Genomic DNA, 18,146 nt, shown 5'->3' with positions numbered 1-18,146 from the left:
CACTTCTCATGTTCATCTTGACTCTCTGCATAAATTAGGTGAGACATTTATCAGTCTGTCAACTCTGCCATCATGCTCATGTTTCTCTATCTTGTCTGCAAACTGTAGTAGTTTGCAGTAGAAGATTAGTAACTTGTTCAAATCCAGGCCTTTTTTCCATCTTTTTTCTAAAAAGGAACTAAGGTTATATCAGATAAGTCTATTCTTTATAATCTCATATTGACTTCTTGCCTGGGCACACACTGACTATTCAAAGAAATAATATACTTAATAGAAACTGATCTCAGGATAGATACTAACCTTTTCTATAGAAAACACCCTTTTTGTGTTTTTTTTCAATTGGATTGTTTGTTCTCTTCTTCCTCTGAATGGCAGTGACGTGTTTACAGTACTCTTTCTCGCATTTGTACTGCTTGAGATTATAGAGTTCCTTAGTTAACCCCTATAAGGCCAGTTATTCCTCGAGGGTAGAAACCATGGCTTTCTTTTCTCTGTATACCATTTAGCCCCTCACACAGTGTCTGCAAAATAGTATATAACCAAATGATCAGTACATTTTTGCTGATGAAATATCTTCATGCTTATCTTCAGGTTTATGAAAGATTCACATGCTCAAAACTGAAAGTTACTTTTTTTTTTTTTTAATCTTCTTTGAGACTCTTAATGTAGAGGACTTAGTCTACAATCCAAGACTCACACTGAGGAGAGCCAGTTAATGGCAGCACTCTGAGACTCTGACCTTTTTTCCTCTTAAAATCTTTTTGAAAAAATGGAATTTTACTTTTCCAGGTTGAATTAAAAACAAGCCAATCTGGCCTCAGTGGTTTAGAATAGTAGATTTCCCATACTTGGTCCTATCTTCACAGCCCTTTGACGTACATGACATTTTATTGTTAAACAAGCAGTTGGGTAGCCAGTGAAATAATACATTTTTGCAAGACATTTTTCGAGGGCTTTGGTCACTCAGCTTGTACTGACTAATGTGCCCATACTAGCAGAATAGTCTGCACTTGTGTTTGGTTGTTTTCTGTTGGATAATTATCTTCTTTGGGACTATCCAGCCCACAATCAAAATAGAAGTGAAGATACCATTTGGTTAACTAATGAAATAGTTTGTCCAGACATGTAGGTTGCATAGTCTTTTTAAAAAACAGTTTCCAAACATGAATTGTATCATATGAATGTTTCCTGGGGCAGTTTGAATTTATATGCGCACATATATAAGAAAGAGGCATAATGCTAGTAGCATGCGAGCAATGGATTCTAACAGGTTCATCCTGTGTGTAAACTGATTATTAGTGAATCTGGAGCCAGCTTCTCTCTCCTTGTCACGTCTTTAACCTGATTCTATAGCTAGGTTTTCCCCATCTGCCAATCTCTCTCTTAGTCTTCTAGAAGTCGCTTTATAGGAAACTCACATCAAATATAATGGCAGAGAAAGGAAGAAATAACTTAATGAGAAAACATTGGCTGCTTTCCTACTCAAGTCAGGAAAAAGACAATGATGCCTTTTCACCTCTGCTGGTCAACATTGTGTATACAAAATTCAAATGACAAAAGGAAGAAACATGATAATTTTATCTGATATTAACCAGTAAAATATGAGAGAATATTCCTTAGGAAGCTTGCCCCAGCTCAGTCATTCTTTAAGTCAAGGGATGTTCCACACTTGGGAGGCATAGAATGGACCCATAGACTGAGACCATGCATGGGTGACAGATGACAGGAATAAGCCATGTTGATTTGATGTGGGGTTATATAGGGATCTGATTCTGGAGTTCTTTGTGCATTGGGTAAATGCCAAGGATTTTGCCAGTCTTGTTCACTACTGTGTTTTCTGAGCCTAGTAAAGTGCCCGGAACATTGTGTGATTTGACAAGGCAATGAAGGATGGTTCTGTTTCTTCTCCCTTGGTCTAGCTTCTCTTCTATTTATGTTGATTAGTTCAGATGATCCCTGGCAGAGTAGGGACTTGGGGTGCTAACAGTAACTTCAGAACAGAAATCTTTCTCTACCTGAAATCCACTGAGAATTCCAGTTTGGGCTTCTTGGGTACATAATTCCTTTCTTGCCTAACTCGCTGTGAAAATCAAACAAGATAATGTATGTGAAATTGCTTTGCTAACTGCAAAGCTCTGTCCTCATGGGGGAGATAATTATAAGAGCAGACTATTTATAAGTTAGGGAACACAAGCAGAATTTGCATGGAAAGTTTAGCTTCGGGGGTGGGTTTCTCTGCTCATGCCAGGTTTCAGTATCTTCCCTGACATTCTGCAAGATTAGATCCTAATTCCTAAGAAAGCTGAACATTCCTTCAGTACTTCCCAAAGAACTTCTTACATATCTGACTTGGCTATCATCTTCTGTTCTCCACCCTCAATCTCTTTGATGAAGTCTTTCCATTGACCTGGAGGTCTCCAGACTTGCCCTGTCTAGTAGCCACATTCCAAGAGCTCGGTGGTTACATACAGCAAGGTTAGATAGTGCAAACAAAGACTATTTCATTTATCGTAAAAAGTCCCAATGGACAAAACTGCTCCAAAGCAATTTGATCCTTCTCTCTGGAAGGAAGCAATATATATTTTTCCTCATATTATTAACTCTTACTATCCACTAGAGCTTAATAATAAATAAAATTATTCTAATGGATGGACTGTATGATCTTTGACATTTCCATGCACAAGATTATTATATTCAGATTTATATGTAGAAGCAATAAAAAGAAATGTGAAAATAGGAAAAAGTAAAACTAAGAAAGAGAATGAGTTTCCCCCAAAAAACACTAGGAGGAAAAAGTTCTTCAGGTTCATTATTACTTCCTGTTATCAGAATTTTTAATTATATTTATGTTTCATTTACTTCTTTATTATCTGCAAGCACACTGTCAGTCCCTGAGGGCTGATAATGTCCATTTTATTCTCAAAAGTTCCCACAGGGTGTAGCTCATTGTTAAGTTAATACATTTGTCTAATGAATAGATGGATACCCTTATCAGACCCTACCTAGACCCTATCATTTACCAGGACTGTGTACTCAAATAAATTTTCACCACAAAAAGAAATTTTTTTTGGTTAACTCTTAACTGGAATAGTTGCTTTATTCATGGTGAAGCCACTTGCCAACCTTTATTTTTTTTTAATTTAATTTTATTTTTAAACTTTACAATATTAGTTTTGCCAAATATCGAAATGAATCCGCCACAGGTATACATGTGTTCCCCATCCTGAACCCTCCTCCTTCCTCCCTCCCCATACCATCCCTCTGGGTCGTCCCAGTGCACCAGCCCCAAGCAGCCAGTATCGTGCATCGAACCTGGACTGGAAACTCGTTTCATACATGATATTATACATGTTTCAATGCCATTCTCCCAAATCTTCCCACCCTCTCCCTCTCCAACAGAGTCCATAAGACTGTTCTATACATCAGTGTCTCTTTTGCTGTCTTGTACACAGGGTTATTGTTACCATCTTTCTAAATTCCATATATATGCGTTAGTATACTGTATTGGTGTTTTTCTTTCTGGCTTACTTCACTCTGTATAATAGGCTCCAGTTTCATCCACCTCATTAGAACTGATTCAAATATATTCTTTTTAATGGCTGAGTAATACTCCATTGTGTTTATGTACCATAGCTTTCTTATCCTTTAGTTTCATCCCGTCAGAATTCTGTATTTAAATAAAGGTTTTCATTTAGTAGATTGGAAGATTACCCACAGACGAGGAAATAATTTAGGTTTGATTTACTTTAGATCCCTAGAGGTTTCTGCTAATGTTGAAAAGCTGTTTGGCATTTAAAAGCCTTTTTTTTTTTTTTTGGCCTTTACCTTGAACTTTGGAGGCTACAATTGGATTCAACATTTATCTCATTGTTTTGAGCCAATGCAGATTTACTCCAGGCAGGTCAAAGATGGATGAGAGGTGCTTCCCTGATAGCTCGGACAGTAAAGGATGGATGAGAATGACCTCGCCTTCTCTTCCTCGATCACCTCCAGAACTGGCTACATAATTTGTAGCCCCAGTGAAAAATGAAAATGTGGGGCTTCTGGTTCAAAGGGCAGGAACAAATTTCTCTTAAAAGTATTAAAATGTAAAGCCATTTTCTTTCCTCCTCAGTCTTTCTCTTAATTTGTCATATATATTTTATTTGCTACGTACCTGTTCTCTAGTAGAAAAACAAAATGCATTTTTAAATTATTAGCAGAAAGTTTACCATCTATCTTTATGCTGTGCAATGGCCGTGTTAAATACAAAAATAAGAGCGTTTAACTTGTATGTGGAATAACCAAAATTACACAAATTGTATTTTGAAATTCAGACGTGCTTATGTATTTTATTTTTACCAGACAGTGCATAAAACTAATGCAATTATTTTTATTTTACTTCTTGATGCATACATATTCTACTAACATTCTCCCCTCAGCTTACTGAGGAGTAAAGGAGGACTGCAGAGAAAAGAACCACGACTTGCTCTATCATATCCTTTCTTTCTATGTCAGTACTTTAAACATAAATGCTTGGCTAATACAGGAGAGTAACACTGTGAAAAAGACATGGTAGGGTTCCTTGATAGTTTCTTTTTCTTAGACAATCTCTGCCTCTTTCTGCATCCGGCAAGTTCTGGTTCAGATGGAAAACATGTACTCTCAGGGCCACCAGTCATCTGCTGGTGTTGGTAGAGGGTTGATAGGAAACATGGGTGCAGAACTGTAGTGGAACCATGTTCTGTGGAAATTCAGTGAGACAGCAAACACAGGGTAAAGCATGTTAAAGAAGCTGCTGACAGAAAGACAATTTGAGAATGGAAAATACTTCATATAAATTATATGTTCACATTGAGCTTGCTTTGAATCTGACTAAACTCCATATGTTTGGTGGGTCTACCAGAATTCTGTGCTCACGGGGCATCACTAATGTGACGGGCAGCAAGGAACTACTGTGTGCATGCACATCGCTCATGTCTCTGCTCACGTGCATGCCTCATTGTCCCTCAGGGTTCATAAGTTCAAAGATAAAGTTATTGCAAATTCCAAGATGTGGACAAGCAGCGCAGTACAGCAAGCTCTGAGTTCCTATGTGATTGCTCTGATCACACAGCCATGAAGCTGGCCCTGTCCTCAGTTTTGTCCCATCCCTACCTGAGGCAGCTCTCACAGAACATGGTTCTTGTTGATATCACACTGGAACATAGTCAGAGTAACATTACAAGAGCTCCACTTGCCTCATCGAATACTCAGGGTTAGAAAAGTTAGTGGTGTTTGAAGAGTGTACCTGCAAAAGTTTGGTAATCAAGTGGCTTAAGCTTTCCTCCAGGATGCCCACTTCTGGGCTAAAGTGCTGAGACCTAAACATTTTCCCTTCCACTGACACGTATTGTCAAGGATAAGTTCCAGTCTCTGACTCAGAGAAAGATGAGCTTTGGTCTGTAACCAAACAGGCATTCGACCCAATGTAGCATAATGGCTGTAGGGGCTGAAGTCTGTCACACCTGGCTGTCAGTCCTGTCTCAGATCTGTCATTTACCATCTATATAATCTTTAGCAATGTGGCCAAACATCTTTAGGCTTCTATTTTCTCACCTGTAAAAACTCCAATACTTTGGCCACCTGATGCGAAGAGCTGACTCATTTGAAAAGACCCTGATGATGGGAAAGAGTGAGGGTAGGAGGAGAAGGGGGTGACAGAGGATGAGATGGTTGGATGGCATCACCGACTCAATGGACATGAGTTTGAGTAAACTCTGGGAGCTGGTGATGGACAGGGAGGCCTGGCGTGCTACGGTTCATGGGGTCACAAAGAGTCGGACACGACTGAGCGACTGAACTGAACTGAAAACAGGGATAATATTAGAACCCATCTCATAGGACTTTTGTTAAGATTAAATATGATGACATATATGCAGAGCTGAGCCCAGCTCCTGTTACATAGAAAAGTGCTCCATGAGTGGAAGCTGCCATAACCATTGTTACTATAATTGTAGATATAATGTTGCTCATGTCTTGGTTAAAACAAACAACTTATCCAGTTATTTTCTCAGCTTCCTAATAAGCATTTCTTGACGAATGAGTCAATAGAAATCTCTATGTTATAAACACTGCTTAAACAAGGAAGGTTGAGCTTCCTCTGTTACGAGAAAAGCCAGAAATGAATGAAATGAAATTAATCACACTGTTTATAAATAATTGTTTAAACAACATGAGACAAGACTTGTTTCCTGAGTACATGATGCCCTGTGCTGAACAGTTGGGACTGTTATTTTGAATATGACTTCTGGCTTTTAAATTACCTGTAGGCGTTTCTTTGATCTAGTGCAAAACATGCTAGCTTGTTGAACAAATTGGTTACACACTATGTGTATTTGTTTTCCCCCTTTTGCTCTGCAAGTGCTCTTGTTTCTAGGGTATTAGGGTCCCGTGTACCAGGCGTCTGAGATTGGTGCCCCACTGTGCATGTCACCCTGCAGGGCAAACCCCAAACCACACCCAACTCCAGAGGTGCTCAAGGTGGTTTATTGGTGGCAAGAACAGAGGCAGTGTGATGTGAGTCTCTGACCCTGGACCCTGGCTGCACACTAGAGGCACTGGGAACTCCTGGCTTCCACATGTAGAGATTCTATTTTAATTGGTCTGGTTAGGGACCAGAAATGCATATGTTTTAGGAGCTCTAATGTATATAGCAGGATTGAGAACCATTAGTATACTGGAACAGGTGAAGCTTGTCTTCTAATTTCTTACTGATTGCTATCATTTCTCTCTGCAGCAATAAAATGAGAAAGTAGATGTAGATAATGCTTCAAGTTTAGATCTAGCTCCATGTCTTAAGGGGCTTCCTTGGTGGCTCAGACAGTAAAGAATCTGCCCACAATGCAGGAGACCCAGGTTTGATCCCTGGGTCAGGAAGATGCCCTGGAGAATGGAATGGCTTACCCACCCCAATATTCTTTCCCAGAGAATTCCATGTACAGAGGCTACAGTTGCAAAGAGTCAGGCGTAACTGAGCAACTAACACCATGTCTTAAACTATTGAGATAGTTTGGATTTAAACTGGCAATTCTCAATTAGGGGCAGTTTTGTTTGCCAGGGGACATTTAGCAATGTCTGAAGGCATTTTTGGTTTTCACAACTGGTGGATGTTGGACTTCCGTGGCAGTCCAGTGGTTAAGACTCTGTGCTTCCATTGCAGGGGGTGTGGGTTCTATCTCTGGTCGGGAAGTTACACATGCTGCATGGTATGGCCAAAAAAAGAGAAAACAAACAAACAAACTAGTGGATGCTACTGGCAGCCAGTAGATAGAGGCAAGAGATGCTACTAAACATCCAAGAATGCATGAGATATCCCACTCCTCCCAAGAACTGTCTGGTCCCAAATTTCAAAATAAATCTGAGGTTGAGAAACCCTGCTTTAAAGTAATCCTCTGAGCTTTGCAACAAAGAAACTCCTTACCTCTGCCAGGGGATAGCAGGAGCCAAGAGTTGTGTGTACTCTTATCTGCCTAGTACAGTGCAGCCTCTGCATCATTTGACTCCTCTTAATCCACACCCACTCCCAAGATAGGACAATAGAGTGGAAACCCCTGTAAAAGCCAGGTGTTTGTGAGAGGAAGGGCTCTGAATGTCCGTGGTTAGAGTGCTGGCAGTAAGCTTGCAGATAAGCCCTTTCTATAAGGCAGGCTCTACAAGCTTGTTCCCTTACAGCGTGTACTTGGCAGAGACATAGCCCTCCCGATTTAGTCAGAGCAGCTGTTCAGGAAGGAATCGCTTCCAAAGCACACTAAGAGACCCACTAGAAAAGCATACCACCGTGTAAATGTGTGCTTGCTGCTACTGCTGCTAAGTCGCTTCAGTCGTGTCCGACTCTGTGCGACCCCATAGACGGCAGCCCACCAGGCTCCCCTGGGCTGGGAATCCCTGAGATTCTCCAGGCAAGAACACTGGAGTGGGTTGCCATTTCCTTCTCCAATGCATGAAAGTGAAAGTAAAGGCGCTCAGTCGTGTCCGACTCTTAGTGACCCTATGGACTGTAGCCTATCAGGCTCCTCTGTCCATGGGATTTTCCAGGCAAGAGTACTGGAGTGGGGTGCCATTGCCTTCTCCGAAATGTGTGCTTAGTCCTCTCTGTAGTGACACTCGGCCCTGGTCCATAGCAGTGGTAAAGCTTCATCTTATTCTGGGTGTCCACAAACAGGAGTGTCTCCAGGAGAAGATAAACATCATGATTTTTTTTGTTGTTGTTGCAATATTTATGCCATGTGAAGAACAATGTAAGGAATGGGGGATGATGAGCTTAGGTTTCAAAGATGATTCAGGTCATAAGTGTTGTTTTTAATATATCTGAGGGCTGTTTTGGAAAGAGGGAACCAATTTGTTTTGAAGGATCCCAAGGAAAAGAGGTGGGCTTCCCTGGTAGTTCAGTGGTGAAGAATCCATCTCCCAGTGCAGGAGACATGGGTTCAGTCCCTGGGTTGGGAAGATCCACTGGAGAAGGAAATGGCAACCCACTCCAGTATTCTTGATTGGGAAATCCCATGGACAGAGGAGCCTGGCAGGCTACAGTCCATGGGATCATAAAGAGTCAGACACAACTTAGCAACTAAACAACAACAAAGAAAAGAGGTAGTTATAAAGGATTGAAGTTTTAAGGATACATAGTTCAACACAAAATGGAACGGACTGCTTACTAAGATGTTCCTAATTAAGTAGAAGGATAAAATTGGATGATCACCAGTCACTGGAAGCATTGATGGATTGTTAGTCAGCTTAGTCAAGGAAAGGGTGGGGGGGTCAAAGGAGATGTTCTCAGACCCTTCATTTGTGATTGTGTGAGTTACAGATCCACAAAATCCTCCCACAGTGCAGTTAAACACAAAAGAGAGCAAACCTTCAACCAGCATAGTATTTTCTTTGGTTGAAGCTGGAGACCTTCTGAAAAGGTTACTTGTGGGAAGAGATGTGCCAGAGTGATGCTGTCAATTCTCTTTTCTTTATGATTCTTCTGGCTGGTAGGAAATTTAGACGCATCTGAGGCAGGAATCTGGGCTTCCCTGGTGGCTCAATGGTAAAGAATCCGTCTACAATGGAGGAGATGCAGGTTCAGTCCCTGGGTCGGGAAGATTCCCTGCAGAAGGGCATGGCAACCCACTCCAGTATTCTTGCCTGGAGAATCCCATGGACAGAGGAGCCTGGCGGGGAGTAGGAGTCCATAGGGTCGCACACAGTCAGACATACCTGAAGCAACTGAGCACGCATGCGTGCAAGAAAGGAATCCATTCCCAGCCTCTGTAGGTGATCAGAGCTGCAGCTGGTTTTATGCCTGACATTGTGTCTGAGAAAAATGTTGTCATATCCACCCATCAAGATAAATTTCTATTGTTTGAGGCTTTGATATGAAAGGAATTGCTGATAAAGATTTTTAAGGAGAGGGATTGAGATTCAAGAAACATCCCCTCATCCTGGTTTTCATGTTCTTCCTTTTTAACATGTGAACAGTTAAGACTGTTAGGACTTCACTGGTCTGAAAGTAATAAGGCAGGATCCCAATCCAGAGGAAATCAGAACACTGGTGAAGCAGTTTGGTATTGTGGCTAAAGGAATAGGACTTGGCATTTGATGAACCTGTCTGAATTCAGGTCCTGCCACTTTGAAGCTGTGTGATCCTGGCAAGTTCCTTGACCTGTTGGTGCCCCTGTTTCTTTCTATGAAAAAGTGGGAGTGAAGATGATTCTTGCCTCATAACATTATTATGATGCCGATATGAGATATTATACAGATGGAGCCTGGAATAAGTAAGTTATTGATGAATTGTGTTCTCATAATCATGATCTTAGTAGGAGAAAAAAGGAGGAACTCTAAGTTGGGAAGACAAGGCTCCTATTTCTGAAACTGGTTTGTTGTCAGAACTGGGTCTGAGGGGAAATGGTTTGGGATCAAATCACATAATATCCTTTTCATAAGGTATAGGATAGTTCCTGAGCAAGAAATTCAGAAGGAGAAGGAAAATTACTTCAACTGCAAGGAAAGGGGAACTGTGGGGAAGGGAGTGAGGCAGAAAGTTCTAGCTTCTGTCCTCCAAGAAGCGCTGTGAAATCACCCCTAACCTTTAGGGGAAGAAACCTGGTGAACGGCTTCTGGTTATGTAAACAGACATCTGACTGTGCTCCAGGTTGTGTTCAACCAAAGAGCCAAGAACCTGCTTTCCACAAGATGATTTCCGAATTATTTTCTCATCCTTGTTTTTTATAAGATTCTTCGAAATATTTCACAGTTAGAATTATTCTTGGAGAGGTTTTTGTTCTCTAAGAAATGGGTGAATCTGTATTTTGATAACCCTGACAAACAAACATATTTGGTGCCTACTCATGTTCCTTTTATTCTTCTCAGACTTTTATTTCCTTTGCTGGTGTTATAATGGAATTTTTCTTCTATTTATGAATTGGCATTGCCTGCTTTGAGTTTCTGACTGTGGGGGAAGGTATGTGTGTGTGTGTGTATGATTGTCATGTATACCAACGAGTTGCCTATGAATACTTTGGTTCCTGGTCCAGACATCACCATCTTTATTATCATTATCTTAGCATCGGCCATTTACTGAGAGTTGGTTTTATTTGCCAGGGATTAAGCTAAGTGCATTACATATGTCATCTCATGGAGTTCTTAATATAACCCATGGAGCAAGTATTATTATCCCTATTTTACTGATGGGAAAATTGAGACTCTGAGAGGTTAAATTACTTGGCTACTATCCTATAGCTGGCAAGTGGTGGGCCAGGATTCTAACAGATATTCATCTGATTTCAGACTCTTGCTGTTAACCACTAAGCTATGCTCCTTGCTAGTTAATTGAAAACTCTTGAAATAATGGAGGACATTTGGTTCTTAGACAGGGGCTGGGCTTCAGAAGCAATATGGTCAAATATCCCAACCAGTGCAGTGATCTCCTCTATAACTTATCTGGTAGGTAGTTGTCTGTCTCTCCTCCCAGTGAGGGGTAACTTACTATTACCCAAGGCAAGACATTGGCAGGGTTTCAAATTATAATTTTTTTGCCTCTGGTTTTCTTTTGGGACTATGTGTATAATATCACCATAGAGAGAGAAGCTATTTCACATGTATCATTTAAGAGGATGTTAAGGCCATTCAGGCATGTGGGATTTTAAACTGTAAATGCCAACTGGATTGAGCTGTAATAGAATAACCTTGAGCAATACAGTGTGATTTGCAGTGGGCAGATAGTGAAGGGCATGTAAAGTCCTTCTTGCCTGACCCAATCTGGTTTCCCAACTCATTTCTCCCAACTCTCCCCTGACCTAACTCCCCATGCAATAAGCATGCAAGATTGATCAGTTTTCTTTAGGTAAACAGTGAATTCTCCAGCCTCTGAGTTACTTCTGCTGCCCCAAATGCTCTTTCTCACTTTCTTTCCTGGTACAAGCCTACTCATTTCTTGAGGCATGGTTCCAACATGAGCTCTAAACTTTCCTGATCTCTACTCCCCCAATCTTTGAGCTAATCACTTCCTCCTCTGGGCCCTCACACCACCTGCTTCTCTTTTTCTTGGAGACTCAGCTTATCCTGTGGGATCTTAAGTACTTTTACGTATTTAAAACACTCTCTGCTCACCTGGGCAGCTTCTAGAAAGCAGGACATTTCCTGCCTGCAGTGTCTAAGAGTCAAGGGTACTTACTGAGTGAAGGTGCACATTTAGCCGTTGCTGCTGTTGAATTTGCCTGGTTCAGATTGTGGCTCCATCTCTCCCTAGCCCTTTGACTTGGACGAGTTGCTAAGCCTCACTCAACTAGATACTGTAAAAAAAGCTCTGTGATAGGATTGTTGTGAAAATTACATGAGATAATCCATGATTAGCCTAGCACAATCACTGACACATAATAAGCATTCACTTAAATTTATACTGGCTGATTTTATCATGGATCCATACCTAAGACATTTTTCTCCTGCAGATTTTTAGGTTCTTTCATATCAAAATAGTTTAGCAGAAGAAGCAGGCAGACAGTCTGATCCCCCAAAGATTAAAAGTTCTAGTCTTTTATTTGTCTTTCAAGAACTATGATAGGCAATGGAAAAAAGTCTCACAAGCAACTTGGTTTGACTTTAATTATATGTGCATATGGATAAACAGAGTAAGCTGTGTGTACTGATTTGATCTTGTACTTTGGCATGTTGAAACGTGGACATATCTGACACTGGTGATGAAACTAAAGAACCCCTTAGAATATATTTTGCCCAAGCTACAAGGTTAGGTGTTCCGAACTGCAAATTCAGCTAACTGGGGTCCTTTCTGCAAGCAGCACAAAATAATAAAAAGAGTGCTGTCCTAAGAGCCCAGAGTTTCTACCCTGAGGATGCATTGCTTTATGTCCTTGTCAAGACTCTACTCTCTGCAATTAGGTTTTCACAACTGTCTGATAGGGTTTTTTTTGGTCATTTGCCTGCTATTTTCACAATTTTTACCCATATCAGCATTCTGCCCATGCTGTTTGCTATCTATGTTTAAATACATTTTTTGAAATTTGAATAGATCTATTTGTAAAGGAAACTCTCAGTTCAGTTCAGTTCAGTCGCTCAGTCATGTCCAACTCTTTGCGACCCCATGAACTACAGCATGCCAGGCCTCCCTGTCCATCACCAACTCCCTTACCCAAACTCATGTCCATTGAGTCAGTGATGCTATCCAAGCATCTCATCCTCTGTTGCCCTCGTCTCCTCCTGCCCTCAGTGTTTCCCAGCATCAGGGTCTTTTCAAATGAGTCAGCTCTTCGCATCAGGTGGCCAAAGTATTGGAGATTCAGCTTTAACATCAGTCCTTCCAATGAACACCCAGGACTGATCTCCTTAAGGATGGACTGGTTGGATCTCCTTACAGTCCAGGGGACTCTCAAGAGTCTTCTCCAACACCACAGTTCAAAAGCATCAATTCTTTGGCACTCAGTTTTTTTTGTAGTCCAACTCTCACATCCATACATGACTACTGGAAAAACCATAGCCTTGACCAGACGGACCTTTGTGGACAAAGTAATGTCTCTGCCTTTTAATATGCTGTCTAGGTTGGTCATAACTTTCCTTCCAAGGAGTAAGCTTCTTTTAATTTCATGGCTCCAGTCACCATCTGCAGTGATTTTGGAACCCAAAAAAATAAAGTCAGCCACTGTTTCCCATCTATTTCCCATGAAGTGATGGGACCAGATGCCATGATCTTAGTTTTCTGAAAGTTGAGCTTTAAGCCAACTTTTTCACTCTTCTCTTTCACTTTCATCAAGAGGCTTTTTAGTTCCTCTTCACTTTCTGCCATAAAGGTGGTGTCATCTGCATATCTGAGGTTATTGATCTTTCTCCCAGCAATCTTGATTCCAGCTTGTGCTTCTTCCAGCCCAGCATTTCTCATGATGTACTCTGCATAGAAGTTAAATAAGCAGGGTGACAGTATACAGCCTTGACATACTCCTTTTCCTATTTGGAACCAGTCTGTTGTTCCATGTCCAGTTCTAACTGTTGCTTCTTGACCTGCATACAGGTTTATCAAGAGGCAGGTCAGGTGTTCTGGTATTCCCTCTCTTGAAGAATTTTCCACAGTTTATTGTGATCCACACAGTCAAAGGCTTTGGCATAGTCAATAAAGCAGAAATAGATGTTTTTCTGGAACTCTCTTGCTTTTTCAGTGATCCAGCGGATGTTGGCAATTTGATCTCTGGAAATTGGAAACTCTATCATGACCTTAAATGCAAAGTCACATACAGAAGATGATTTAAAAAACAAATACAATGAAAACAAAACAAATTATTGTTATTTGCATAAATTTTTATTAGTATTAAAATTTAATAATATTGCTTGCCAAAAACTCTGAGCAAAGGCCTACTCTCCATTTTATTAGGTACTAGAGACTTGTTAAAGCCAGAGTGGGGCCAAACTAAGTATTTCTGTTTAGAATAAGCAGAATGAGTGAAAGAAGTATTGAATCTCCTTACTGCAATTCAGGTTGTTTAATGCTATGCCTCTTTGTTTGGTATATCATCTGTGGAAAGCACTGCATATTTGGGAAATACTGGATCTTCCAGCATCAATATTCTGTTCTGGTTGATAGTGCTCTAAAGACACTAGTCTGTCACCTTCTGAGCCATTAAACTTACTAATAACTCAGTACAAGTTTATATGCTCACCGTTTATAAACAGTTCTAGTAGTTTTTATCAGTTGTTGTACCCAGTCATTGTTTTTTTCATCACATAAAAAACACCTTAAAAAATATTGCTTTGTGCAACTCATTTTTTGTGCATTTACATTTTTTGCTATCTCATTTTTATGATTCATCACCAAATCTTTCCTCATTTCATCATCAATGTCATAAAAGCCAACAAATACCACTTGTCCACCCAGCTAAAATGAACTGTTTGCATGCAATTCAGTGCTTTCTTTCTGATCCTTTATGAAGAATCACTGAATGCCTCAAACTCTAGTTCTTCCTATTCACATGTCTTTTCTCTTCCCTATGTTTCTGTTGCTAAACTCTGCTTCAGGTGTAAGTAGAATAAAGGGACATTCACCTCCTCGGGGAATCATGCTTCCATGTGCCCAAGAATAATGTGAAAGCACCTTTTAAAAATGCAGATTTCTGCTCTCCCCTCCTCACCTCTGCCCTCTCCCTACTCCCACACTGTCATTAGAGGTCTGGTGTGTGGGTCCTAAGAATCTGGATTTGTTATGGGTATTCAAGATAACTCTGATGCACGTAGTCTCTGGACAGTTTTGTAAAAGATGACTTAGTGATCTTTCTCCTCTTTTCCTCTTTTTCCTTCTCTTCCTCCTTCTCCCCCTTCTTCTGGAACAAATGTAATTTTAACTCTGTCTCATCAACCGATTATATTAAACTTCATCACAAAACTCTTCCCACCGTACAATGATTTCCATGTTTCCCAGTGGACAGAATTCCTAATTTGGAAGGCAGGCCACCTGATTTATAGCACTAGATCCACTATTACCTATCAGTCAATCCATGCCCCTACATTGTACCTACCTGCCTTCCTTACAGAGTTACGTTGAAGGTTATATGTGGAATGATATAAGAATGTTTCATGAATTGTAGAGGATTTTACTAAAACTATTAAAACAAGAAATTGCATTTAAAAAATTCATCTGTTAAAATATCAGAGATTCTTTTTTAATCGTGTTTTGCACCAGGGGTTTTGAGTGGCTCTGCCAATGTTTCTGATTAAGCATATGTTTGAGGAATGACAGTTGTGATCTCACTGCATTTTAAGTTGCAGCATCTCCACCCCTCCCTGTCCTATCCTAGCCAGATACATTTAACAGCTTTGCAATGTGACTTCACAGATTCAAAAATTGAGGTATTTCAGATTCTTGAATACAAATCCCAAAATTATCTTCCTGTGTTTCCAGAGAAACCTCCTCCCTCCACACAGAATATAAAGTATCAGATACTAACAATAGAATATTAAAAGCCAAATTCAAATACCCACAGCTTTGGAGAACAGTCCCACACACAGCTGGTGCCCAGTCAGAAGGTCTGTATCTGTCACCCACCATCTCTGCTACTCATAGAACCAGAATGTCAAAGCTGCAAAGGATCTCATAGATTATCTCTCTGGTTTAACGCATGAGGAAAATGAGGTACAGGAAAGGGACTCAGTCATCAGAGGCATGCCATGATCGAAGGCTAAAAAGACATCAGAGTCCAGGTTCCTGTCTCCTGGTTTACTGTTTGCATTGCTTAGTTAATAGGGTGGCCTTGCAGTTGAAAGCAAAAGGTACTCACTGAATGTTAAAGTCATGTTCCCATTGTATGAGGCTTTCCAGTGGCTCAGTGGTAAAGAATTCACCTGCCTATGCAGGAGATGCAGGAGATGTGGGTTCAATCCCTGGATTGGCAAGATCCCCTGAAGTAGGAAATGACAACCCACCTCAATATTCTTGCTTGGAAAATTCTATGGACAGATGTGGGAACAATATCTCTTGGGGCACAGCACACTGCACCATGATTCTGTATCTTGAACGAAGACCTAAAAAGAAGACATTAAACTGTTAATTGTGATTCATACAATAGTGTCAACTGAGACTGACAGGCCAACCAGGATGCAAGATCACCCCATCGTTATTCTCAGGTCTCCTTTTCTCCTGCTGAGAGGGAGTTGGTTGTGAGTTCTCCATGGAGTTAGGAGACTGGGATATTTTCCTTTCTTCTCTCCTCGACAAGAGCTATATTGATATTGTCTGGATAAAAAGGAGTGGTACCAGCAATTCTGCAGAAGTCTCAATCATTAGTTGACTATCTGGAAGGATTATATGAGAGAACCAGTGTAACCTCTTGGAGATACTTCTCAAAGAACCTCCTCCCAAGCTCTGCAACTGCTCTGGAGCCTTCCACACACCCAACTCAGTGGTTCTGTTTATCCCAGGTCTTCCTGCTCTGTCTTCCATCCCCTCTGCTCATTCTTTGTTGTGTTTACTCACTTAACCCCTTCCTCTACTTTCTCTGCTATCCTGACTTCACACTTTCTTTTCCTTTTTCCACCTAGTCTCCCTGGTTCTGCATCACAGAAAATATGTGCACCTCTTGGCAAAGATGCTCCTTTAGTGGGCAAGAGGAAAGAGTTCCATGCTAGTGTCCCAGTCACACTGTGTTTCAGTAAAAGAAGAAGACACATCATACTGTAGGCTTCCCATAGGAGGAGTAGATGTAATATACACCCATGTACATATGCCTTTTGCCCTAGAGTCCATCATAACGGGACATGGAAATGCTGGGGACACAGAACCTGAATACTGAACTTAGCAGTAATGGTTCCTAAGATGACGAGTGACAGTGTATCAGGACAATTCAGGGTCCAGATTTTGGAATCAAAACTGACCAGAATTTTTAAGGTCTGATTTACTTATTAACTGAATAAATTTGGGCAAATTATTTAACTCTGAAACTCAGTTTCCTTGTCTGTTAAGTGGGTTTAAACTATACTAATTAATGCACATAACACACTTATCCCAGGCCCTGACACACAGGCGCTACCCTAATGAGTGATTGTTTTTATTGTTGCTAATGATAATAAAAAGTATGATACAAAGGGAATTTGGCCAGTGAGAAATGAGAAACCTTTCCTTCTCCTCTTTCTCCTCCTTTCCCTCCTTCCTCTCTCCCCTTCTTCTTTCCTTCTCTCCTTTTCTTTCTTCCTTTCTATTCAGTCATTCTTTTAATAGATATGTTCAGTGAATAAAAACAGAGGAAAATACAAGGGGTATGTAAAGACATGAGGTTGCATTTTGAGTTTTTCTAGGGAGCTCATGCTTGAAAATGGCACGTGAAAAATCTCAACGAAGGAAAATATAACTAAGGATGAATCAATAGCTATGTTCAGAGCAAGTAGAAAACCCAAAAATAGTTAGCTCTCATTATTTAGGGAAGAAATCTTACATATTCTGCTTCAGTAAGAATAGTCTTCCAACTGGAAAGAAGAGAACATCACAGGGAGAAAGTTGCTGCCTGAGATTTATGGAAAGCTTTTAACTGTCTCTGAGCCAAGATGTATTATTAATATTTCTCAGGGGATTAAAGGAACTGGTTGATGAGACCTCTGACTGGTGCTCTTTTGTGGACTCAGGGTTTTATAGCAGCCTGGAGATCAGTAAATATTGCCCTAGTTCTTAAAGAAAGAATAAAGTAGACTCCAGAAACTGTAGCCTCACAACTTGAAATAGACCTTACCAAAAATCGAAAACAGTTATTACACAAATGGTATGTATGCAAGAGTCAGTGTTGTTTCATTAAAACAACAACAACAAAAAATTGATGTCAACTCATTTCATTGTCTATTAGGACAGACTTACTGCTTGACAGGACATTTCAGCAAGGCATTGCACAAAGCCTTCCATGGGTGGGTCCATTCTCAGGCACACTGATGATTACCCATTTGCTGGGAGGCTAGTCTGTGTTGGGGTACCATAGGTTCTGGTTTATCCCTGTTTGATCAATAGTTTTTTTTTCTCTTGACTGAAAATTGAAGATCTAAAAGGCAAATGATACTAAACTGAAAGATCTAGGTAGCAATAGTTATCTGATCTTCTTTTTTCATGTTTTTAAAAATTAATTTATTTATTATAATTGGAGGCTAATTACTTTAAAATATTGTGGTGG

The 18,146-nt window shown here is 40.4% G+C and overlaps 1 protein-coding gene across 8 annotated transcripts in view; it reads left to right on the top strand.

The window, feature by feature from the left end:
* HTR4 (5-hydroxytryptamine receptor 4) overlaps nucleotides 1-18,146 on the top strand; it is a 205,830-nt gene that overhangs the window by 142,611 nt on the left and 45,073 nt on the right. The gene's annotated exons all lie outside the window — the stretch shown is intronic.

The sequence above is a fragment of the Bos mutus genome, chromosome 7 (assembly GCF_027580195.1).
Source record: "Bos mutus isolate GX-2022 chromosome 7, NWIPB_WYAK_1.1, whole genome shotgun sequence".
In the NCBI taxonomy this organism is placed as follows: domain Eukaryota; kingdom Metazoa; phylum Chordata; class Mammalia; order Artiodactyla; family Bovidae; genus Bos; species Bos mutus.
This window is presented reverse-complemented; position numbering and strand designations above follow the sequence as displayed.